Below are 27,628 nucleotides of genomic sequence, written 5' to 3'. Positions count from 1 at the left end.
AGCTCTGTGTAATCTCTTTTGGTAACAAATATGTTGTCTGATGTATTGCCCCTCGAATGGGAACAGAAAACTGGTAATGTCCCCTGACTGAGGTGTTGGAGAGAACAAAATTCTCAAGCCAGTACTGCGCCCGTGCCGCTACCCCGACAGCGCCGTTTCGCCTACCAGGCTTCTTCCATATGGGGGTAGCGGCACGGGCGCAGTACTTGCATCTCTTAATACACTACGTAAGTTATACCTACTTTTCCCTTCTAAATTTATGACATGTACTTAGCACATTATTTTAGCTGATCTTAGGTACTATATTTATAGCTATACACTTTTTCTCGCCCTGATCATTTTGTCTATTTGGGACGATTGATCTTAGACACATTGTACTCTTTGTGCGGTTTTGAACAGCTTTTTTGTTAAAAACACCTTTTATGTCAGCCCTCTTTGGCCTAAGTCATCTATCCCCTAGTTCATTTTATACAAATACATGTTGCTGTTAGTTCACATGTTCCCTATGTCATTATAGGGTTACAGCAGTGTTGTATTTTGCTATATTCTGGGATATAGAAGGTCCTAATTATACTGGCATTTTTTCTATACATTAGGTGCTATGAAGTGTCTATGTTTACATCTCTGCCCATTTGCCGCTTGGTTTTAATTTAGATTCCTCTGTATTGTTTGAATCTGTTGCTATATATATTTTGTATATAATTTCTGGAATAAATTTTGTACATTTTTATTATCTTGTGGATTCCTCAGTTTTTTTTCCTCCTCAGATGGAGAAAGTGTTTATTATATATTGTTCTCAGCAGCACAGAGTCATTTTGCTGCCAAGAACGATGATCTTTTAAGAAAACCAAAAGATCATTGTACCTGGCGACTGAGCATTTTGTTCATTTGCTGGATGATCGGCAGCCTTTTTACACTGCTTAATTATCCGTAAAAAAGTTTCTTGGCAAGCTTGGGAATTATCACTAGATTACTGCTACCCCATCTGTGGGGACAGAGACCATGCATCCAGTGATGGATCACTTAATCAAAACTGCAGTAAAGTAAAAATTGATTTGCTGCAGATCTACCAGTTCAGTTTTCTGAATGCTGAGTTCTGTATAACCACACTGCCAGCTTTCTATGTTCAATGTGCATAGGCAGAAGGCTGCCAATCACTTTTTTGGGGCAGCAGGCCCAGTAGCTCTCCAGTGATAATCTGCTGATTAAACAGTGACTTTATAAAACCTACACTAAGCAGGCCAGGAACAATGCTGGAATCAGTGTCTCTGTCCTAGGCAGTCTCTGAGCTCAGCAGCTCATGCTTTGAGATCAGCATTGCGCACTGTCAGCAATTCACGAGCACTGAGCGCGCGCTGCTCTTGTGACGACACCCCTCTAATCCCAACACTGGGGCCACGGCAGATGAGTTTATTTTATGTTCAGTACTTTACACACTTAGGGGACCACTCTATCGAAGCGGGACATTTCCTTTTAATATGCCTAAATATTTTGTATACTTCTTGTGTAAAAGTGTATTGGCAATCTGTCGTCATGTGTGTTTTGTTTATTTATTTATGTTTATATTCATTCTGTTCAATTTAGAACCTCCTGCAGAGAATCCGGTCCTCTCTCCCTTTCTGATAAAAGCATAGCGGATGTGGCTGCAATATTCCACCTGAAGGCCTACTGTCCATATTGTAGACAAGCCCTAAATACTGGCACTCGCATTGTAAAGCACGTGGCCAAAAATCCTCATAATATAAAACGTATTACTTCCATAGAAGAATCTATACTGGCCTTCCGTTACATCAATGAAGGAACTAAAACCCCCTCTGAGATCTGACTTTACCAGAGATTGACACTTACCGCTCGGAAAAGTACAAAAAAGAAAGCGACATGGCCACAATTGGTGCCAGCCGGGTGAAGAGTGAGCAAGATGTACCAGTAAAGGCACGGTTCTGTGAATGTGTTGCACAGTTCCCATCTGAGCAAGCCGCTAAAAAGCATAAAATGACAGCCAATAGAATTTTTTTCACACATGCATGGTGTGTGGCAAGATGGCCGAAGACTTGGGCATTATTCAGCTTCATATGAGCAGATTCCATGGTGGGGCACATCTGAGTAATTTCCGCTTCTGGTGCCAAATATGTCACACAGAACTGGTGAGAATTGAACATGTCACGATGCACCTTTCCGATTGTCATGGAGGTCATTCATTTTTATTATGAAGATGATATTTTGGAGCAGCCATCTACATCTACTGAACCACAGATGACTCCTATGCCACTGGAAGAAAAAATCCCAGCTGTGCCACCCCAGCAGTCTGCTAAAGGCACGTGGCGAATCAAGCAAGTTCCTAAATATAACTAAAATATAACTTTTAATATTTACCAGTAAAAAAGGTACAAACATATAGTGCTAACAAAAGTGCAGAGTGCATACGAACCACATACAGACATATATAAACATATAAAAAAAACGCATAAGCGTATAACCGCACACCAAGATACAAACTAGTGTAGGGGTAGATCCGCTAGTGTCTTGGACAAAGCTCGGTCAGGAACTATGAATCCGTAACCTCAAGATCTCACGGCTCTCGACCCGAGCTATTCAGTATGGTAGGGTATTGCCCCAGCAGACTATATCTTAACTAAAAGCCTCCAGGTAACTGCTGCTGCAGTATATACATACCCCTACCATGTGGTATAAACAGATTAGCTCACAAAACGCAGTGATCCTATACCCATAAATAAACCCTCAAACTTGAGGCATTTCTGGCAACATAATATATGGTCACATGCGTAGGTAAACCAGTGATATTCATCTGCCTTCTGCTGGTCACCATCTAAGGACCTGATGCAGTGCTGAGTTACGGTGGCCCATCACATCGGTTATTAAACTTGTAACCGCGTCATTCTCTCTGGGTCCATCCTCCTGTAAAGTGCCTCCCAACGCGTTTCATATAACCTATAATCTTCAGGGGATTGTGTCACCTTTACATATGAGCATAACGCTGTAGCGGTCCATCTCCCGCCTCTTTTTATATGCATCTGTCAGGCATCTTATCATCACATGTTTCCGGACGCTGACTCACTTCCGGTAACAGCCGGGATTATTGCTCCCTGGAAACAATGGGGACGCCACCTGTGTTCCGGACATCCAGACGTCGGCACACACTGCCGTAGCGTCATATCCGGTGGGCGGGCATTCCTCATGTGCCGCCCACTGCTCCGTGCGTCCCAGCGCATTACGCTTACTCTAGTGCAGGGGAGAGGAAAACACCGATCGCCTACACTCTCCTGCACTGACGTATCCATAAGGGGGGGGGGGGGGGGGGGGGATATATCCCACACCTCCAGAGTCCTTCAAAAACCGGTATATACAAGCATTGACTACCATTATAAAAATAGCGATACCGCAGTGGTATGAGGTTCAAAGACCATTCATTAAGTGCCATGTATCACCCATCCAAACATACATTACACCTGCGTCCATATGATAATAGTATGGCATGGGACAATCAAGTACCCAAATTAAAAACAAAGGTAACAGAAATAATGAAAAAAATGAGAAATGAACTACATCATAAAAAACTATAAACATGTATATATGTAGGCAACACAATAGACCTCCGTGGAAAGAAAGAAAAGAGTGCAGCTATCGATGTCCCTATATACACCCTCTCTATCCTCAAAAACTACCTGACGCGGAGGCTGGCACCCTAGACCTGCGCAGTGGCGCCCCCACTCGACGGCGGCTGTCCCTGTTGCTAGGATACCCTAATACCCCCTGCCTCTATAAGAAGGAAGAGAAGCCTACGTGGTCATTTAGACCATGTGGTGCGATGGTTTGGAGGCGAAAAATCCACCTGCTTTCCCTCTGCAGGATGTTTTTGTCCCAATCCCCTCCTCTCTGGGACTGGTAAACTCTATCGATGCCCATGAATTTAACCATTTTGAGGTCACCTTGGTGGACCCTGTTAATATGGTTAGCAACAGGGGTGTCTCTTTTATTGATGGTATCACAGTGGTGTTCTCCAACTCTTCTCCTAAATTCCCTGCTTGTTTTACCAATGTATTCCAGTCCACAATCGCAGGTCATTTTATAGATCACCCCCTTCGTTTTACAGTTTATGAAATGATTTACATGGAAAACCTTTCCCGTTACATTGCTCGTGAACGTTCTACCTTGTAGTATCGACTGGCAGTATTTACAATCCCCACATCTAAAGCATCCCTTCATCTTACCACCTAGCCAGGTGGTTTGTGTTTGAGGAGGGGCAAAGTGGCTGTGGACTACCCTGTCTTTTATTGAGCGGCCTTTCCTGAAAGTAATCTGAGGGTTAGGGGTAAGCGTGTCCTTGAGGTCATTGTCTTACCCCTAACCCTCAGATTACTTTCAGGAAAGGCCGCTCAATAAAAGACAGGGTAGTCCACAGCCACTTTGCCCCTCCTCAAACACAAACCACCTGGCTAGGTGGTAAGATGAAGGGATGCTTTAGATGTGGGGATTGTAAATACTGCCAGTCGATACTACAAGGTAGAACGTTCACGAGCAATGTAACGGGAAAGGTTTTCCATGTAAATCATTTCATAAACTGTAAAACGAAGGGGGTGATCTATAAAATGACCTGCGATTGTGGACTGGAATACATTGGTAAAACAAGCAGGGAATTTAGGAGAAGAGTTGGAGAACACCACTGTGATACCATCAATAAAAGAGACACCCCTGTTGCTAACCATATTAACAGGGTCCACCAAGGTGACCTCAAAATGGTTAAATTCATGGGCATCGATAGAGTTTACCAGTCCCAGAGAGGAGGGGATTGGGACAAAAACATCCTGCAGAGGGAAAGCAGGTGGATTTTTCGCCTCCAAACCATCGCACCACATGGTCTAAATGACCACGTAGGCTTCTCTTCCTTCTTATAGAGGCAGGGGGTATTAGGGTATCCTAGCAACAGGGACAGCCGCCGTCGAGTGGGGGCGCCACTGCGCAGGTCTAGGGTGCCAGCCTCCGCGTCAGGTAGTTTTTGAGGATAGAGAGGGTGTATATAGGGACATCGATAGCTGCAATCTTTTCTTTCTTTCCACGGAGGTCTATTGTGTTGCCTACATATATACATGTTTATAGTTTTTTATGATGTAGTTCATTTCTCATTTTTTTCATTATTTCTGTTACATTTGTTTTTAATTTGGGTACTTGATTGTCCCATGCCATACTATTATCATATGGACGCAGGTGTAATGTATTTTTGGATGGGTGATACATGGCACTTAATGAATGGTCTTTGAACCTCATACCACTGCGGTATCGCTATTTTTATAATGGTAGTCAATGCTTGTATATACCGGTTTTTGAAGGACTCTGGAGGTGTGGGATATATCCCCCCCCCCCCTTATGGATACGTCAGTGCAGGAGAGTGTAGGCGATCGGTGTTTTCCTCTCCCCTGCACTAGAGTAAGCGTAATGCGCTGGGACGCACGGAGCAGTGGGCGGCACATGAGGAATGCCCGCCCACCGGATATGACGCTACGGCAGTGTGTGCCGACGTCTGGATGTCCGGAACACAGGTGGCGTCCCCATTGTTTCCAGGGAGCAATAATCCCGGCTGTTACCGGAAGTGAGTCAGCGTCCGGAAACATGTGATGATAAGATGCCTGACAGATGCATATAAAAAGAGGCGGGAGATGGACCGCTACAGCGTTATGCTCATATGTAAAGGTGACACAATCCCCTGAAGATTATAGGTTATATGAAACGCGTTGGGAGGCACTTTACAGGAGGATGGACCCAGAGAGAATGACGCGGTTACAAGTTTAATAACCGATGTGATGGGCCACCGTAACTCAGCACTGCATCAGGTCCTTAGATGGTGACCAGCAGAAGGCAGATGAGTATTACTGGTTTACCTACGCATGTGACCATATATTATGTTGCCAGAAATGCCTCAAGTTTGAGGGTTTATTTATGGGTATAGGATCACTGCGTTTTGTGAGCTAATCTGTTTATACCGCATGGTAGGGGTATGTATATACTGCAGCAGCAGTTACCTGGAGGCTTTTAGTTAAGATATAGTCTGCTGGGGCAATACCCTACCATACTGAATAGCTCGGGTCGAGAGCCGTGAGATCTTGAGGTTACGGATTCATAGTTCCTGACCGAGCTTTGTCCAAGACACTAGCGGATCTACCCCTACACTAGTTTGTATCTTGGTGTGCGGTTATACGCTTATGCGTTTTTTTTATATGTTTATATATGTCTGTATGTGGTTCGTATGCACTCTGCACTTTTGTTAGCACTATATGTTTGTACCTTTTTTACTGGTAAATATTAAAAGTTATATTTTAGTTATATTTAGGAACTTGCTTGATTCGGCATTTGGTTCATTTTGGTTCCATTATCTTTTGAGTCTAGCTTTATTTGGTTAAAGGCACGTGGCAGTGTCAAATATGTGAAGAAATGTTTGATTCTGAGGAGACGGTTCAACAACATTGCAAATCTCTCTCCATACACCAATTCCACAAGTACAAATGTGAAACCTGTAAAAAGAAGTTTCGTAAGCTGGAAACTTTACTCCGCCACTGTCAAGGCCAACATGATGGAGATGTCAAGATGAAGTATATCTGTGGCCTCTGTATAGATCTTTACTTTTATATACCTATAGAAAAAGGCACCACACATTGATAATATGAAAAACCACTTTATTAGTATCAAAGAAAAACCATAAATGGTCATAAAAGAGCCTAAATAGGCAGCAGGTGAGAGACGACAAACACAGAAAAAAAGGTAGACACCTGGCAAAAGGTCACAGAGATGTATACATAAATATACTGGTAAATCCAGAAAGCTCACATTGCATACAAATTACATGAAACATTTCAAGAAATGGTTAAATATAGCGTGGCAGTCTAACAAAAAAACCTAATGAAGTATTATATAAGGATTCAGTATGTGGTCTCAGTATAAGGGGCTAATATGCCATGTAAATCCACATATAAACAAAGTGTCCAAAAGACTATAGTTGGCTATACAGACATTCATCTAGCATATTATATAGCACACCAACACATATTTACCAGACAATGGAGGAGTAGCCAGGAGTCCACCACACCCGACGCGCGTTTCGCAATTAAATTCTTCGTCCAGGGGTGGTGAGACGTTGGTAAGGTACCTTTTTATAGAACATATAGCCACACATAACGACAAACAGCTGTGGACCTGGACCCGTGGAAGCGCACAGGCGCGAAACGGCCGTTGTCCTCTCCTCACTCCCCGCACCGCTACCCTCTATCCGCCGCCTCTCCTTACCATGTCTGTTCCGTTTTTTGGATGAATAAAGGACATTGATTTGCAGCAAAACCTGGGTGAGTGCCACATCTATTTCTTCTATTTTTGATATGAGCTTAATAATAATAAATGTTATAAACGTTTGACTTTTAATCCTCTTTTGAAATTCAGATCCGAGTTGAAGGAACTACTCATGCAAGCAGTTGAACAAGATGTGATCACCACTAAACAAATGGAGGGACTTCTGATTGAGGATCCAACTGTAACGGTAATTTATTTACTACCTAAGATACATAAAGATCCAGTTACCCCTCCAGGCAGACCAATTGTTTCAGGGATAAATAGTATTTGTGATCCCTTATGTAAACTCATTGATTTCTACCTGAAACCCCTGGGTTGAGACCCTCCCATCCTACCTCAAGGATACCACCGATGCTCTCGGAAAACTTGAGGGCATCCACCTTGAGGAAGATATGTGTTTAGTGACATGTGACGTAGAGTCACTCTACACGTCAATAAGACACCAATATGTGTTGGTGTGCTATATGATATGCTAGATGAATGTCTGTATAGCTAACTATAGTCTTTTGGACACTTTGTTTATGTGTGGATTTACATGGCATATTAGCCCCTTATACTGAGACCACATACTGAATCCTTATATAATACTTCATTAGTTTTTTTTGTTAGACTGCCACGCTATATTTAACCATTTCTTGAAATGTTTCATGTAATTTGTATGCAATGTGAGCTTTCTGGATTTACCAGTATATTTATGTATACATCTCTGTGACCTTTTGCCAGGTGTCTACCTTTTTTTCTGTGTTTGTCGTCTCTCACCTGCTGCCTATTTAGGCTCTTTTATGACCATTTATGGTTTTTCTTTGATAATATGAAAAACCACTTTATTAGTATCAATGTGTGGTGCCTTTTTCTATAGGTATATATTTGATGTGCGGCTAACCACCGTAGGGTATATTATTGGCGTTGTGTTAGATCTTTACTTTGACAAAGAAAGTGATTTTCTTAACCACCATGAGACCTTCCATGGCTTAGATTATGAATATGTTCCAAGTCCTGCCCAGTCTCCTTTAAAAAGTCTTGAAATGCCATCTTGCATCCCTGCAGGGGCGGAGAACCGCCTGACATGTGGCTGTCTTCCAGAATATATTGATAAGGCAGATGGGAGACAGGACTCCCGCCAATGCTTGGCTAAGCTCTTCAAGAGAGGAAAACTCTGGTACCGCTGCAATTCCTGCTCGGCAACTGACCAGACATTTGAAGGCATAAGGAGCCATTTTTGTGAAGAAGCGAAACAATCCAGCGACAATAATTTTGTTATAGAGTGCAGCATTTGCCCAAAGTTCTTCTCCGATGCTGATGGTGCCCAAAGCCATTTTCATAAAAAGCATTGTTTCCTTGAGACACCTCACATTTCTATCAAGCCTCGGGAATCCAAGAACGAGGTGTTAAAGTTCACAGCGAGTGCTCCTGTTTCTAAGAAGTCATTGATGATGGAGAATGTGCCTACCAAGAAGTTACATTCTGAAGCGCTTGGTAGATCTCTAGAGGTCCATAAAGATCTGCCAGGGTCATCCTCTGTAAACATTGAATATGGAACAGAGTTTATGGATTTTATCCCTGCAGAAAAAGGTATTTTACATTTCATTTTATCACGTAAAAATATATATATTTCTCCTTCGCCTCATCGGGGGGGACGCAGGACCATGGATGTTATGCTGCTGCCACTAGGAGGCTGACACTAAGTAGACACAAAAAAGATTAGCTCCTCCTCTGCAGTATACACTTCACACACTGGCTCCAGCCGAACCAGTTTAAGCCTAGTGTCAGTAGGAGGCACATGTGTTCTTCAGAACACATCTATAGCTTTTCTATTTTAGTCTTATTTTTATTTTTATCCTCAAAAGATTTTTTCTCTTCGGCTGGTTTCACATTTGTGGTTGTGTCCGCAGCGTTTGTACCGCATATATCCGCATGCGTTGTCTATTCCTATATTTATCATTAGGGACGCATGCGTTTTTGATTTTTTGCGTTTTGCCGCGTTTGACGACGCATGCGTCCTTTCGTCGTTTGCGGCTTGGCGCGGAAATGCAACATGTAATTTTTAGAGGCGTCAATTTGCCGCCTGGAAACGCATGCGGTCGATTGCGCAAGGAATGCGCCAAAAAAAACGCATTGCTGTCTATATAAACGCATGCATTCACAAGCACCTGCGTTTGCTTGCGTTTGTGAACGCATGCGTTACACCGGAGGAAAACATGTCTAGACACTTAATTAGCCACCCCCCACATACAAGGTGATAAAGGGAGATAGTGGACATTTGCAGGTCACAACCCAGCAGACAGCCAAGCAGAGGAGACAGACCACAGCAGACAGCCAAGCAGAGCCTACAGACCACAGCACCTTGGAGCAAAGAAGCCTCTGAACAATGTGAGTATATCCTAGCCAATGCCTTTATTTTCTATTTTCTTTCTCTACATGTCCTAATTTCTGCCATTTCTTTCTTTCTACATGCATCAGAATGTCGTCTTCGGATTCTTCTCATGAGGAGTTTCTTCCTGGGCCGTCTGAAGTCGAGCATGTCAGTGAGGTGAGTACTTGCCTCGTCAGATTGGTAAGTATTCACTGTCACATCTACACATGTGACAATTTGAATTTTTCTTTTTTTTAGAGCTCTTCTTCTACTGCGGCAGAGACAGGGCAGGAGCAGCGGAGTCAAGGTTCGGTGGAAAGACGGCAGCGGGTACGTATACAAGGCTGACTGTTTTATGTATCCTCAGTGTAATATTCTTGAATCTTCCTTTCTTTCCATTCGTATTTCTTTACTTTTTTCTTCTGGAATCCTTTTGTATGTTGACTTTCCTATTCATGCCATTTCTCAGCATCTTTTTTCTTTCTTGTCCTTATGTTAATTGAGCAAACTTTAATGACTTTATTTAATTTTTAGGTTTCACAAAGGGAGGATGATCTAATTGAGAATGACCTCCTCATCTCTCTGGTCCAGGAGCGAGTCCCGTTGTGGGACACCTGGGATCCACTGCACTGAAACAACGTCACGATCCGGCGCTTATGGAATGAGGTGGCCAAAGAGATGTGGGATGGCTGGAACAACGCCCCGACACGGGTCCGAAAAGCATTTGGTAAGTATTGCACTGCAGTGCGAAGCAGCAGAGACCTTGGCCGTGCTCACTCGACTGTGTGTGATGACAAAAACTCTCAGGAGTTTGTCATCACACACAGTTGTGTGAGCACGGCCTAAAGTTCTTTTTCTGACCGTAATGGTTTTTTTTAACAGTGGCCAAAGTCAAAACATGTTGGCGTTCGATGAAGGACGGCTTCAGCAAGGACCTGCGTCAAGAGAGCCGTGTTCCCAGTGGTTCAGGAGCAAGGATCAGAAGATACAAATACCATCGAGTTCTGGCATTTTTAAGACCGGTCCTTGCCCAGAGAACGTAAGTATTTATCACGTGCATTAGGTTGTATTGTATTGCCATAATCTGTATTTTTATATTCCACAGGATTTTGCTTCTGGTTAATTTTTGGTATTCATTTTCTCTTTCCTTTTTTCACAGCACATACAGCAAAACTGTTGGCCCAGGTTCTGGAGCGGTCCTTCATCGGACAGCCACGGACCGGTCCCAGCCATCCAGCAGCGCAGCAGCAAGTGGGCTGTCCACACTAACTGGAGGCCAGGGAGCTGGTCCATCAGGTCTTCCCCTTTCGCAGTCCTCTTCCACTGCCCCTTTTTTTTGGGCTCCTCGCGGCAGAGGGCTTTGGACAGATCACTCATGCCCGAGTTTTTGCACTTGAGCTCGGTTTTACACGAAGCAATCAAGGCTTTGGGTGACCGAATGGATGTTTCACATAGCCTCTTGAATGCACGTATCCAGGAGGTAACCAAAAGCCTTGACCAAGTGAAAGCCGACCTCCAGAGATCAGCACATCATTTTTTTAATTAATTGAGCAGGGCATGTCGGAACACCTTACTCCTGATCTCCAGCTGAGTGTCCTGCAGGCCTGCAATGCTGCTTACGTGCAGGCTATGCAGCAGAGTCGGTATTTCCAGCAGACAGTGTTGGCATATCCAGCTGTGCCTTCACTGTCACGATTGACCTCAATGCCCACCTCTGCTGCATACCACTGCACGGCCACCTCAATTCCTTCCACAGCCGGACACCACTACAGCACCACCACCATGCCGAGTGCAGTTGGACATCCCACCGCCACCACCATGACAACCGCTGCCCCTGCTTGGACCTCCTTCACTGACACCACGATGCAGCAGGACCCTGGCATGGCCTTCCGTACCGCCACCACTACGATGCAGCAGGACCCTGGCATGGCCTTCCGTACCGCCTCCGCCACGATGCAGTAAAACCCTGGCATGGCCTTCCGTACCGCCACCACCACGATGCAGTAAAACCCTGGCATGGCCTTCCGTACCGCCACCGCCACAATGCAGCAGGACCCTGGCATGGCTGCACTCTCTACAAGCGCTATGGACTCTGGCATGGCCGCACACACACTCTACGAGCACTATGGACTTTGGCATGGCTGCACGCTCTACGAGCACTATGGACTCTAGCATGGCTGCGCGCTCTACGAGCACACAATACTTGACATTTGGGTGCGTTCTATCTGATAACCACAAAGCACCATCAAAGATCAATAAGTGGAAAAACCAGCAAAATTACGGATCCTCAATAACGTTCTCAACGGTTTCGTTCCGTGCCGATTTTCTGAGCATTGGTATCCAGCCATTGCATAGCCTCCTCTGGACTTTGGAAAAAGTGTACACGGTCCAGCGCAACCACCCTGAGCTTAGCCGCGTAGAGCATCGAATATTTCAAGTCCATGTCTCGGAACCGCCGCTTAACTTCACCAAACTTCATTCTGAGTTTTTGCACCGCAAAAATCCGGATAGATGGAGATCCGATTTCCATTTATACTTAGACCATCACTGATCCTAGCTTTCCTTAGTAGGGTTTCTTGATCTAGGTAGTTCAAAATTTTAGCCAGTATACCACGAGGAGCAGAGCCAGGCAGCAGGTGGTGAGTGGGGACTCTATGAGCCCTCTCCACCGCGAAGTGATTGGTGAGGTCATCGCCGGCCACCGAATTTTTAAGCCATGTCTCAATATATTCAGTGGGGTTATTCCTTTCCACCTTTCTCTTTGTAACAGTTCGTTTGTTTGGTCCTCCACGCTGCCCACACGTTCCTCCACCACCTCAACTCTTTTCTCCACTTTACGTATGGCAGAGTTCAGGGACTTCATTTCAACTTTTAAGTCATCCACCCTTAGGTTTAATGCGGCCAAAGCGGATTTACAGAATATAATAACAGAGAAAATGTTTTGCAGCGTTGGTTCCTCTGAATTTGACTGCTCCACATTAGCAGAATAATTAGCCTGCGCTGGACTAGCAGCAGGCGTCATATTGTCAGCACCATGTGCTTGCTGCTCCTTCAGCGGGGATCGCTGCTCCTCCACCGCACTGAGATCGTCCTCCCCACCTCTCCTCTGCCTCTGCGGGGCCCCCTTCTCTCCAGGTCCCTCAGCATCTGCATCCAGCAGCAGGGCACCCCCCTCCTCTGTGTGGGCGAACCGCTCCAGCCGGGCAATTACCTCCAGCCTCCGGCAATATGAATTCCCAGCTCTGGCCGCCTCCTCCTCTGCCATGGCGCCATCTTGGATTTTCGCGCCTACCGCAGGCGCCGACTGTTTACGGCGTGGCATCGCTGGTCCTCACCCCTCACAATTCCGGGTGGTCTCCTCCGCTCACCGAGGTCTTGCGGCACTGTCCTGCCCGATTTCAGCATTCGGCGGCGCCTCCAAGGGTTAGTTTTGCGAGCGGTGCGGGGAGAGAGACCCGACACATGTCCGCTCACATAGCACGCTAGGCCACGCCCCTAGCTTTGTGTGTCTTTAGTATACAGATATGAGGTGGGCCCAAAAATATTAGATGTATTATTTCCATAATCTCTTCTTTCTGCTTAATCTGTGACTAGTGTGGCGGTCTGAAGAGAAAATGGTGGAAATACAGTGCAGACCTCTACTGAACAGGTCAGGTGTCAAAAAACTCATTAGTTGGGACACCTGACCTGGTGAGTATAGAACTGCCTTGTATAACCACCATTTTCTCTTCTTTGTACATAATCTATTACACACAAATTGAAGAGACAATGCTGGTCACACACTGCATATCTATGCTCACCTGCACAGGTGTCAGAAATAGTGAATTCATGAGGCTGTTATATGTGCATCATGAATTCATTATTTCTGACACCTGACTTGATGAGTATAGATCTCTTAAATGTGACAGTCATTGTCTCTTCTGTCTCTGCCCAATGGATACTGCAGAACAGAATCAGGACGCAATGACGTCACCAAGCTTAAAGCAACATGGCTGCCGTCACACTAGCAGTATGTGGTCAGTGTTTTTTTTTTCATCAATATAAGCCAAAACAAGGAGTGGAACAATTCGAAGTAAATTATTATATTAACATAACTAGCACCTCTGCCTTTATCACCCACTCCTGGTTTTGGATTCCAAAAACAGATATTAAATACAGACCAAATACTGCTAGTTTTAGGACAGCCTTGGTTTGTAGAGGAAAAACATAGGAGACACGATCAACACAACCAAACTAAAGTTTATTAATGAGAAGTATTATCATTGTAGAAAATTACTGGTACAGATCTAATTACAACAGGACATTTACACAACATTGTCCTGCCATGACACACGTCCAATATCTGAATAAAAAAAGGCAGCAAATTGGTCCCGCATGTGACCAACTGCTGCAGTTGACCGCAGCGGGGGGTGATGATAATCGGGCAGTGGGTGTGCAGCTGGTTCATCCAGTTCAATGTTGGGTTGTTCCTTAGCCATTATATAATTGTGCAGAACCACCTCATCGACTGTTTCCACTTTTAGATTTATGGCTGATGCAAGAATGCGCCATTTAGAGACCAGAATGCCAAAGGTACACTCTATTGTTCTTCTTGGTTCAAGTCCCGACTGGAATAGGGCTTCAGTAGGTTTTCACACATCTGAAAGGCCTCATCCCCAACCACAACAAATGGCATCGGTGGACCTTGAGTGTTGGGGAGAGGTTGTGGCGGGGGAAAATTGAAATTTTTGCCATACACACGGCGGCCCATATCCAAGTTCTTGAAAGTCTGGGAATCGTTGCCACGGCCAAAAGCTCCAATGTCCACGGTGATGAAGCGACAGTTTGCATCAGCTATTGCCATGAGCACAACAGAAAAATATTTTTTGTAATTGAAGAATTCCGATCCTGTTCTGGCAGGTGTGATAATGCGGATGTGCTTTCCATCCACCGCTTCTAAACAGCTGGGGAAATCACACACACTCCAGAATTTTTCCGCGATTTCAAGCCACATGTCCAAGGTGGGTAGGGGTATAAACTCATCCCAGAGTACATTCCACAAAGCCCGGCAGGTGTCTGCAACTATTCCGGACAGGGTGGATATTCCAAGCCAGTGGAGGGATGATAAACTCCGGTTGCCAGAAATCTGTAAGAAAAACAAACCCAACAAAATTACAATCTATTCTATTTATGGTGTGGTTACGCTAAAGAAAGAAAGGAAAATACCCAAAAAATATATGACCGAAAACACAAAATTTGGACTGTCATTGGTTTAGATTTGGAACGTACCTTAATGTAACCAGCAGACGTTCCTCGGGTGAAATCACTCTACGGAGCTGGGTGTCCTGTCTCCGTATGGCTCCTTGGACACGAGCAAGCAAATCCCGTAACGAGTCTTGCGACATCCTTGTATATTCATGGAATTTCTCCGGGTTGGCATTAAGCTCGCCATACAGCGTGTGATAGGCTCCACGGCTCTCACGTAGTTCGATAATGGGGTGTCTCCAAAAACGCCAACGTTGTCTCCTCCATCTTTCGCGATTTCTGTCTTGCTCCCAAGCAAAAGCACAGCAAGAAACAGCTTGATGCTTAAATCCAGGTTGAAATAAAAGCTCTCCATGTGAAGATCCATCATGACACAGGAAAAAAGGGAGCAAAATCTGAAGATTCCAGCTGTTCAGGGGTCTATATAAAGAAATCCCATAATACACGCCCTCTGTAGTCCCATTGGCGGTATCTGGTAGATTTTTTCTCATGCGCACCAAAAACACAAATGCAGGAAAAAACGCATATAAACGCGTACAAACGCGGCGTTTTTTTAACTGCATGCGCTACTGCATGCGTCTAAAAAACACCGCGTTTGTACGCGTTTACATGCGTTTTTTCCACCACTTGCGGATGTGTTTTAAATGCTGCGGATTTAAATGCAAATGTGAAACTAGTCTTAGGCTGTGTGCACATGTTCAGGTTTTCTTGCGTTTTTTCCGCGTTTTTCCGCTATAAAAACGCTATTAAAATGCCAAAAAACCCGCTTACATTAAGCATTCTATTTACTAGAATGCAATCTGCAATTTTAGTGCAAATGCTGCTTTTTTTTCCGGAGCGGAAACACATTCTGGAAAAAAAAACGCAGCATGTTCATTATTTTGCGGAATTGCGGCGATTCCGCACACATAGGCATGCATTGTTCCGCTTACTTCCCGCATGGGGCTATGCCCACCATGCGGGAAGTAAGCAGATCATGTGCGGACCGTACCCAGGGTGGAGGAGAGGAGGAGGCTCTCCTCCACGGACTGGGTCCCATATTTTGTTAAAAAAAAGAACTAAAATAAAAAAATATTGATATACTCACCTTCCGATGGCCCCCGGAGTCCTCCCGCCTCTCAGCGGTACACGCTCCTAAGAATGCTTTGCACGCAGGACCTGCGATGACGTCGCGGTCACGTGACTGTGACGTCACAAAGGTCCTTAACGCAAAGCATCCTTGGGAACGGAAGCCACCGCGTGCACCGCTGAGGAGATCGGGCGCCGTCGGAAGGTGAGAATAACAATTTTTTTTATTATTTTTAACAGTCTATCTTTTTACTATTGATGCTGCATAGGCAGCATCAATAGTAAAAAGTTGGTCACACTTGTCAAGTGTGACCAACCTGTCAATCAGTTTTCCAAGCGATGCTACAGATCGCTTGGAAAACGCTAGCATTCTGCAAGCTAATTACGCTTGCAAAATGTTAGTGTTTAGCGGGAAAACGCATGCCAATTCCGCATGCGTTTTACCCGCGGCAGGGAATCCCGGAATTGCCGCGGAATTCCAGATGTATGCACATAGCCTTAAGGGCTCTGATCTCTCTAAATCTACAACAGGCGGGAACATGGAGTGTCGCCTCCACGTACCCCGTCCTGCATCGTTACTACGGTATGCCTGAGATCTTTTTTTAAGGGCGACAGGTCCCTTCAGGGCACCGTTCTCCCCACACCAAGAACAGATGGAAACATGGAGTGTCACCTCCATGTACCCCCCTCTGTATCCAGGCTTATTACAGCCGGACCAACGGCCCTGTCCCATCCTGGGGGAGTTAACCCCTAGGATGTCCAGAGGCATTTATGGCTTCGGCGCGGCCCCCACTGCATCACCACTGATAAACTGTGGTGATGGAAGGAGGCGGACGGTCCCTCTCCACCTGGGACAATGGGATGGCGGATGGAGGGTCCCTGCACAGTCCATGCTACAGCACCCTGCGGCCAGCTGACCTGTAAGCAGTGTTTATTCACTGGGTCCTGCGCTTCATCTCCTGCGGAGGTTCCATGCCGAGACGCAGACTGTGGGTAAGTGGGGACCTGGACACGAAAGGGTTAGCAACCCCAGCGGAAGGCTCCTGCAAGGGTGCTTTAAGCCCTATCCCTCACGGGGCTCCCCTCCCGGACGCATTCCGGCTGATGTAAAAAATGTAGGCTCCGACTTCAGCCTATTCTCAGCCGCAACTCAGAAGCTCCGCCCAATTTCCGGCAGCGATTCTGCCCACGTCTTCGCACTTCTCGCTCACGGTGAGATTCTCTTGGACATCCTGGTGGCTATCTAAAGTTACTGGCTGCCTCTCCTCACGTGCTGCTGACTTCCACAGCAGAGTGAGACTTCTCTATCCCACGCTTCTCTTGACCACGCTACATCAGCAACTCCTGGTGGACATCGCCTGTTCAGAGGAGCACAGTGCACCGAGAGGACCATTCCACAGGGCCACAGGACCTGGGTTAGGTTTCTGAGCTGCGACAGAAACACTCATTGGCCCTTCTCTGCAGTAGTCACCGGGGCTTACAAGTCAATCCTCACTATTGGAGCATAACAGCAGGAATCAGGGACATACTGGGGTACACCATGCCACTCTCTAAGACATCCAAGAAGGCTAACAAGCCACATACAGTGTTGTTCACCTCATGTACCACCTGCCAGACTGCCTTGCGACCGGGACAGAGTACGCCACTTTGCAAAACCCGTGATCTCGGTTGTGCTCAGGAGCCCTCCGCCGACAAAAACCCAGTGTCCCTTGCCCCCATGAGTGGGCTTCGACACTGAGGCAGCTATTGCCTTCTCTGACTAAAGCAATTGAGTCCCTCCAAGACACCTCCATGGGTCGGGGCATTTGTCTGCCTGTCTTAGAAGGTTCCTCTACCTCATGGGAACCGTCGGCCAGCAGGGCCGTTCTCAGTCAAATCTAGGAAACGGGTGCATAGCATGTCCCTCCAGGCCTTCTCACGCCTCGGTGTCTGTGAGCTCCATTTCCCACTCCCCCCTCACCCGAAATTCGCATGAACCAGGACTCTGAGTCTGATATGCCGCTTGATCTTGACTCATGGGATTATCAGGCGAAGGTGGATAGTCTCATTGAGGCCGTCAACCAAACTTTGAAGATTGACGACGACTCTATTTCTGTCCCGGATCATTCGGTGTCCTTTAAGAAGACCAAACGCTCTCATAGGGTTTTTCCCAGCCATCCTGAGTTTCAGGACATAGTTCGGCGGCATAGGGAGCGACCAGACAAACGCTTCGCAGGTCAGAAGCCGCTTGAGGCGAGATACCCATTTTCAGCGGATCTGCGGAAGGAATGGGCATAATCCCCTCCAGTTGATACACCTGTATCACACCTGTCCACCAAAATCCTCCTATCCTTGCCAGATGGTTCTTCCATTAAAGACCCCACGGACCGTCAGATAGAGAATCTTTCCTGTACAATTTTTGAAGCTTCGGACTCGGCACTCTCTCCCTCTTTCGCCGTGGCATGGGTAGCTAAAGCTATTGTCTCTTGAGCAGATACCCTGACCAGAACCATTCAGGATAGTGACATTCCCCCAGAGGCAGCGGATATGGCATATCAGATATCCTTAGCTGGGGACTATTTGGTGCACGCTTACCTGGATTCGGCTAACTGCGCCGCTCTTGCAGCCTCAAACGCCATCTCCATTAGACAGGCACTGTGGCTCAGGTAATGGCAAGTGGACCAGCTTGATCAGCTTATCTTGGACACCACAGGAGGGAAAAGTAAATTCCTCCCCCAGAAGAGGACTAGGCAACCTTTTTGTTGGCAACAGCAGATGCATTTCCGATCCTTTCGCAGCAATCTCGGTTGGTCCAATACGATCACCTCTTCTGGATCGGGATGCTCCTCTTGTGGTGACAGAAGCCCCCAGGTTTCATATAAGTCCAACCAGCCGTGGAAGAACCGTCCCAAGCAATCCAGATCTAAGGGAGCCAGTTCCCATAGATTCTCGGCTCAATGACTCGCAGCATTATCCGGCTGACACCAGCAGAGTAGGCGATCGTCTACTCCTATTTCATTATATCTGGCTCTGCGTCGTTCACGATGAATGGGTCAGGTAACATAGTAACATAGTTAGTAAGGCCGAAAAAAGACATTTGTCCATCCAGTTCAGCCTATATTCCATCATAATAAATCCCCAGATCTACGTCCTTCTACAGAACCTAATAATTGTATGATACAATATTGTTCTGCTCCAGGAAGACATCCAGGCCTCTCTTGAACCCCTCGACTGAGTTCGCCATCACCACCACCTCAGGCAAGCAATTCCAGATTCTCACTGCCCTAACAGTAAAGAATCCTCTTCTATGTTGGTGGAAAACCTTCTCTCCAGACGCAAAGAATGCCATCAATTTGCTACTCCAAAACGGAGTCATTATTTCGGTCCCAGAAAATGAGAAGTTCGAGGGGTTCTACTCAAACTTATTTGTGGTTTCGAGGAAAGACAGGACGGTGCGCCCATTCTGGACATGAAGCTCCTAAACAAGTTCGTCAAAGTCCGGCATTTCAGGATGGGTTCCCTCCATTCTGTCATCACTTCGATGGAGAAGGGGGAGTTACTAGCATCTATTGATGCATCAGGGATGCATACCTTCATATCCCAATCTTTCCCCCTCACCAAAGGTTCTTGCGCTTCGCTGTCCATGAGGAACATTTCCAGTTTATATCTTTTTTCCTTCGGCCTAGCCACCATTCCCAGAGTGTTCACGAAGGTCATGACGGCAGTCATGCCCATTCTGCATTCTCAGGGCATGGTCGTTTTGCCATTCTTGGACGACCGTCTAGTCAATAGCCCATCTTTCTAAGCCTGCGCGGAGTGCGGCCGTATCACTCTGGATACACTGTCTCGCCTAAGCTGGTTGATAAACATAGACAAATCTTCTCCTGTCCCACGTCAGCAGATTTCCTTTTTAGGAATGACCCTGGACACCTCCCGAGTGTTGTATATTCTCCCTCGAGACAAGGTCTTATGCCTTCAACAGGAAGCCCGGGGACTTTGTCACCCATGTCCTCACTCCATTTGATTCGGCATGGGGTCCTGGGCAAGATGGTGGCAGCGATGGAAGCTGTTCCCTTCGCCCAGTTACATCTTCGGCCTCTACAGAATGCACCTCTAGCTAGAGACAGGAACCTGTTCTCTCTTGACCGGCTGTGCCGCTTGTCTCCACGGGTCAAGCAGGTGCTCAGGTGGTGGATGTTGCGTTCGTCCCTCATACAGGGGAAATCGTTCCTTCCAGTCCAATGGCTGGTGGTCACCACTGACGCCAGTCTTCTTGGCTGGGGGGGCTGTCTTTCGACATCACACTGCCCAGGGTGCTAGACACATTGGGAGGCACTCCTCCCGATCAACATTCTATTCTATCTGGTGGGTCACCACATCCAAATACAAGTGGACAACGCCACAGCTGTGGCATATATCAACCATCAAGGGGGCACTCGCAGCAGGGCGGCAATGTGTGAGATGACGCACCTTCTCCGCTGGGCCGAGAAGTACCACTCGTCATCTCAGCAGTTCACATCCCACGTGTGGAAAACTGGGCGGCAGACTGTCAGCCGCCAGGGTCTTGCTTCCGGGGAGTGGTCACTACATGCGGAGGTCTTTCAGCAGATTTGTCATTGCTGGGGGACTCCGGACGTGGATCTGATGGCATCAAGACTAAACGCCAAGGTGCTCGAGTTCATTGCTCTATCCTGGGATACAGATGTGATTGGAGCGGATGCACTGGTCATTCCATGGCGTCAGTTCCATCTTCCGTACGTGTATCCCCCACTTCCATTGCTCCCAAGGGTCATCATGAAGATCAATATAAAACAGAATGCGGCACTCAACTTTGCGTTAAGGTTTAAGGTGATTTTATTCAATCCCAATTAGTATTAAACGTTTCGGTCCCAACAGGAGACCTTCGTCAGTTACTGTAGAAATATACATAGATCTATAACATCAATTTTACAGAAGGGATAAACCAAAACAAACCATATGGAAAACAATGTATATACAAGAAAATATACATATATTTTTGTATATTTTCATAATAGCAAACAGGTGAATAAGGACGGTGCTGGTGTAGAAGAAATATCGTAGTTACTCACCGATAATGGTATTTCTCTGATCCCATGACGGCACCACGGAGAGAGGGATCCGCCCTCAGGAACAGGAAACCCACAGGTCAAAAAGGCGGGACCTCTCCTCCACCTCAGTTTGGTTTACAGAGCCTTAACAGGACTTCATTGTAATTTAATTGGTTATTTACACGCACAAAAATCATCATATACATCTATATATACTTTTTTTTTCTTTTTGCGACACCGCGTGACTAAAACAGTAGTGTGCACACCCATATGTGAAGGGAGGGAATATACGGGTGCCGTCATGGGATCAGAGAAATACCGTTATCGGTGAGTAACTACGATATTCTCTTACTCCCATGACGGCACCACGGAGAGAATTTCATAGAATGTGTATTTAGGGTGGGATTACTGCCTCTAGAACTCTTCTACCGAAGGTTAAGTCTGAAGAGGAAGATAGGTCAAGTTGGTAGTGCTTAAAAAATGTAGAGGGAGAGGACCAAGTGGCTGCTCTATATATCTGGTCAATTGATGCTCCCGCTTGCTCTGCCCAAGAGGTTGCCACCGATCTGGTTGAATGAGCCTTAATTGTGTCTAGAACAGCTTCCTTGGATGAGGTATATGACAGGGCGATGGCATCCCTTAGGGTACCGTCACAGAGTGGCATTTTGATCGCTACGACGGCACGATTCGTGACGTTCCAGCGATATAGTTACGATCTTGCAGTGTCTGACACGGTCCTGCGATCAGGGACCCCGCTGAGAATCGTACGTCGTAGCAGATCGTTTGAAACTTTCTTTCGTCGTCTAGTGTCCCGCTGTGGCGGCATGATCGCATGGTGTAACAAAGGTATGCACGATATTGTATATGATGTGCGCATAGTAACCAACGGCTTCTACATCGCACATACGTCATGAAATTATCGCTCCAGCGTCGTACATTGCAAAGTGTGACAGCAGTCTACAACGCTGGAGGGATATTGTTACGATGCTGGAGCGTCACGGATCGTGCCGTCGTAGCGATCAAAATGCCACTGTGTGACGGTACCCTTACCCATCTCGCCAATGTGGCTTTTGATGCTTTGTGTCCTTTGTTTGGCCCCTGAAAACAGACAAACAGAGCCCTCCCTTTCCTACACTCCTTCGTGGCTGATATATACTGGGTCAGACATCTCTTCACATCTAGTGTGTGCAGAGTTCTTTTTCATTTTTGGGATTTGGGCAAAAGAATTGTAAGGATATTTCTTGATATTTCTGTGAAATCGTGATGCCACTTTAGGAAGGTAGGATGGATCAGTCCTAAGGACTACTTTGTCCTCTAATATCTGGGTTAGAGGTGGTTAAGCTGATAGAGCCTGTAAGTCACTGATGCTGCGAGCTGAGGTTAGCGCTACCAGTAGAGAGGTTTTCAGGGAAATTATTTTTAAGGAAGCCTGCGATAAGGGTTCAAAAGGCGCTTTAGTTAGTGCAGAAAGAACTAGGTTCAGATCCCATGGAGAAGTGTGATGTATGACAGGTCTAGATCTAGTTGAAGCTTTAATAAACCTTTTTATCCAGTGGTTCCCTGCCAAGTCATAGTTATAAAGAGCGCCTAATGCTGCGATTTGAACTTTTAGAGTGCTTGTTGCCAAGCCTTTCTCTAACCCTTTTTGGAGGAATTCCAGAACTTCCTGAATTGAGATCTCCTCTGATAAGCTGACCCCTGAACTAGAGAGGAATTTTTTCCAGACTTTGCCATATGCTCTCATAGTTACTGGTGTCCTACTGGCCAACAGAGTTGAAACTAGATTTGGTGAAAACCCCATCCCAGTTAAAAGTTCCCTCTCAAATTCCATGCTGTCATATGTAAGTTTGTTATTTGTGGATGATTTACTCGCCCCTGGCGCAGAATTTTTGGGATATCTGGGAGGACCCAAGGCTCTGTTATGGACATTAGGCATAGCCATGGAAACCACGTTCTTTTTGGCCAAAACGGGGCTATCATGATTACTCTTGCTCTGTCCTCCCGCATCTTTTTTTAGAACGAATGGAACTAAAGCTATCTGAGGAAAGGCATAAGCTAGTTGGAAATTCCAGGGAATTAGAAAGGCGTCTAGGGTCACTAGATTCCCCCGTGGATCTATTGAACAAAATACCTGTGTTTTCCGATTTTGACTGTTTGCGAACAGATCTATATCCGGGGCCCCCCAACGATCCACTGTGATTGAATATCTCCTGGTTTAATTCCCATTCCCCCTGCTTTAGCTGTGTTCTGCTTAAAAAATCTGCAGTCTGATTTTCTGTCCCTTTGATGTGAAGGGCTGTCAGAGAGGACAGGTTGGTTTCTACTTGTAACAGAATGGATTTCGTCACTTCCATCAGAGATTGTGACCTTGTTCCCCCCTGGTGATTCAAATACGCCACTACCACCCTGTTGTCTGTCAGTACCCTTACGTGATGGGAACGGAGGGAGACTGAGAAGTGGCTGAGCGCATATTTTACTGCCAAAAGCTCTTTCATGTTTGAAGTAAAGAGCTTTTCTTCCCCTGACCATGGACCCTGATCAATTTGACCGTTTAGGTGGGCTCCCCAACCCCATGGACTTGCATCCGTGGTCAGGGTTACTGAAACCGGCCATACGCATGGAACCCTCCTGGTGAGATTGGTCGGGTCTGTCCACCAAGCTAGGGAAGCTATTGTTTGTGAGGATATTTTTTAAGCGCTTTTCTAAATCTCCTTTTAAGCAGGATTCTGCTTCTAATATTTCCCACTGGAGATCTCTGGAGTGACCCTGAGCCCATTGGACCGCTGGAATGCAGGCCGTCATTGATCCCAGTATGGACATTGCTTTTCGTAAAGTGATGACTGGAGAATGTCTCAAATGGTCCACTAATTGTATCATGTTGGACACTTTTACTTCTGGAAGATGACATTCTTGTTTTGTTGAGTCTATTATTATCCCTAAGTACTGTTGTACTTGTGTTGGGATAATTCTGGACTTCTCCAGATTCAATAACCACCCTAGATTTCATAGGGCTGCCATTACTTTGTCTAACTGCTGACTGCAATGGAGAGAGGATCTGCCCATCACAAGGAGGTTGTCAAGATAAGGGACAATTAATACATTTTGCTCCCTTATGTGGGCTTCTGCCATTAGTTTTGTAAACACCCTCGGGGCTATGGCAAGGCCGAACGGGAGAGCTCTGTATTGATAATGCTTCAGCTCCCCTTGCATCATTACTGCCACCCTGAGATATTTTTTAGTATTCCGGATGGATCGGCACATGATAGTATGCGTCTTTTAAGTCTATGACGGTCATAAAACAAGACGAATGAAGGGTTCTGACACATGATTTTATTGTTTCCATCTTGAAACTTTCTGTCACTAGGTACTTGTTTAACCTCTTCGGGTTTATTATTATTCTGAAAGTCCCGTCTGGCTTCGTCCGAAGAAAAAGAGGAGAGTAGAAACCTTTCGCTTCCTCCTGTTGTGAGACTTCCTGTAGGACATTGTTTGTTAGGAGACTGTAGACTTCTTTCTGAATGCTCAGCTGTTCGGTCTCTGATTTCCTTTGTGGTGTTACTACGAATTGATGGTGTGGCCTTGTATGAAATTTCAACTTCAGACCCATCTCTATTATGTTCAAAGTCCAAGTGCTCCTTGATATTTTTTCCCAGGCTTGGAGAAATTATGTCAGTCTCCCTCCTACCTGGGGCGCACCTTCATCGGGGCTGTTTCTTATTATCCGGCTTGTTGAACATAAAGCCTCTGCCTTTAAATTTTTTATCTTCCCATCCATCTTTTTGTTTTTTTGGGGGGCGTCTCCGCATAAATTTCCGAATTTTTTAGAAGCCTTCGCAATAGCGACATCTAATTTTGGTGCTTTTCCCCATGAAGCACAGGCTGGGTCGTCAAACGGGTACTTCCTTTTAGGGGTTAACAGGACTTTTTTATCTGGCCTCTTCCACTTCTTTTTTATTAGGGCCTGTATTCTTTCGTTTAACGGGAACACTCTACGCTTCCTTTGTTCTAGGCCGTTAAACATAAGGTCTTGTGCGTTTTTTTTAGAACGAGTGTCCGCCAGCCCCATGGTTGTTCTACCCATTTTAACTAACTCATCTTTTTCCTCAATAGGGAAACAGTTGCGGCCGCCTTCTGAGGATGCAGAGGATGATGATGAGGAGGACGTAGAGCTATCCGAACTATAATGGACACTATCTTCGTCACTGGAACTGCAATTTGGGGATTTATTTTTGTGTTTCCTTTTACTTTTTTTTACGCTTTTCAGCGCCTCTTCTACTTGGGATTTAATTAGGTCTTTGAGCTCAGATGCAAATCTTGGGGTTTCTTCATTTATGGTGTTCTCTATGCATAAGGCACAGAGCTTTTTTACCCATGTAATGGCTAAATCTGCCGAGCAGAGCGGGCAAACTTTGTGTTTGGTTTTCACCTTGCATTTATTTTCCTAAGAAATACAATAAACCCCTATTTAGAATATATACATTCACGGAGGTTACTTACCCTCCTAACGTGAGGGAGATACCGGTTCTGGTCTTGGGGATGCCTCCTCCATTTGAACCGCCGATTTTCTCCTGGATCCACTGGAGCCTCTGCTGCGTTGGGATCCCGAGCAGTGGCGTTGCATAGGTTGATCCTGCTTTTGTGGCCTCCTCTGCGGGTGACGGCGCTCCTGTGGGTCTTTCTCCGACGGGAATTGCAGAGTTTCCTCTACCGACTGATCTTTTCCACTCATTGTGGAACTGTTTGAGCAGCGGCGCCATGTTTCTCTGCCGTTTTTATCTTTAGTGTGCGGCAACATCCGCTCTACCCAGAGGTACCTTGCGCAACCTTGGAGATGACCCCTCGCGCCTGCGCAGTAACTGCAGCTGGACCTCGCGCGGGCTCCTAGGAGGGACGGAGGGATCACAGCAGCCACCGCTGCTTTCACCATGTCGGTGCATCCTGTCAGTGAGCGCCGTCACCACCTCCCATGAGCCCTAAACCAGCGGTGTCATACCAGGTAGCCACCGCTACCTATTACCAGCTGTTGTAGAAGAGAAGAGGCAGACTTGCTCCTCATCACTGCCTCTTCCCTGCACATACACACAGGGCCCGCCGACCCCGGAATGTGCCTTCAGGGAAAACGTACATCTACGACTGCGGCAGGGCCCCCCGCTGCCTGAATTCGGCCCGATGGTCCCCGGTATCCCACTAAGATATGGTAAGCTGTGGGTTCCCCGTCAGGGAGAGGAAACCAAACTGAGGTGGAGGAGAGGTCCTGCCTTTTTGACCTGTGGGTTTCCTGTCCCTGAGGGCGGATCCCTCTCCGTGGTGCCGTCATGGGGGTAAGAGAAATATACCGAGGCACAGTCAAAGTATATGTATAAAGACAACATACCGTATTAAGGGCTATGGTATAATGCACAATTATACTGAATTCAAAGGACGTAGTAGCAGAAAAATGCCTATAACAAGAATCGAGTGCTCCAAGTTAGTGCCCGGTCATAAGAGGTGTACTGAGTGGGGAAGGTGAGAACCTACCAATAGTCTAAATTATAGTCAGACAAATACCATCTGTGCAGGGTGGGTCCAGCCTGGATAAAGACAGATATGGGTCTGAAATAAGGAAGACAACATCCGCAATGTGTGGGAGAATGGGGGTACATTTTTACCTGGAGAGTTGCTGCTGATGCGTCATCCGCCGCTGGTCTAGGGCAGTGTTGTAAGAGCAGCATAATGAGGCCGGCCGGAAAGTCGGATATCTTCTGCATGTCAGGCTGATTGCTAGCGTTCCAGTGCTATAGGCCGGAAGCGGAAGTGACGTAATTAATATGGCCGTGCGTTCCACCAATGCATTCCATGCGTACCACTCATTAAATAGCAGTGACTGGGTATAATGTGTGTGGACTCGAAAATGTGAAACCACACTCGTATGGTATGGACGATCTGATTATGAAGACACATTGTCTTATAGGAGAAGTAGCCAAAAGAAGTGAACATGATAATAGTAGTGCAAGAATAGTTGAGACAGGAGCACAAAAACTATCCAGAGAAGGGTGATGGTGTAATATTCGTTAGGATATAAAGGTGCTCGTGACAAACTGTGTCCAGTGGTCAGTAGAGGCGACTATAGGAAAATAGAGATAATAGTATTAGTGACAATAGGTATCAACATAAACATGTATTTATATAAATGCCATAAGTTCGTAATCTCTGTTCAGTCCTTTGGGAGCAAGTGTCTCCAACGTATGGATCCAGTTCGCCTCTTTTTTTCAATAAGGAGATCCTGTCACCACCTCATCAAGGTGATGGTACATAATCACCTGATATTTAAGTTGTGACACTGAGTGACCCTGGAAGTGAAAATGGTTAGGAATTGGCAAGAGTAACTTTTTACAGCGTATAGTGGACTTATGTTTAGAAATCCTATCTCGTACTGACTGAGTGGTTTCGCCAATATAAAGTAAACCAGAGGGATATTTAATAAGATATACAATGAAGGATGATTCATAGGTGAAAAAATCTTTGATGTGAAAGCTTTTGCCAGACCTTGGATGTTGTTGGGTGCTACCTTTTTGAACATTGC

At 46.0% G+C, this 27,628-nt stretch overlaps 1 pseudogene; it reads left to right on the top strand.

The window, feature by feature from the left end:
• LOC138666675 (E3 SUMO-protein ligase ZNF451-like) overlaps window positions 1-27,628 on the top strand; it is a 126,396-nt pseudogene that overhangs the window by 75,697 nt on the left and 23,071 nt on the right.

Source organism: Ranitomeya imitator, chromosome 2 (assembly GCF_032444005.1).
Source record: "Ranitomeya imitator isolate aRanImi1 chromosome 2, aRanImi1.pri, whole genome shotgun sequence".
Lineage (NCBI taxonomy): Eukaryota > Metazoa > Chordata > Amphibia > Anura > Dendrobatidae > Ranitomeya > Ranitomeya imitator.
Note: the sequence above shows the minus strand (reverse complement) of the source record. Positions and strands in the feature narration are given on the sequence as shown.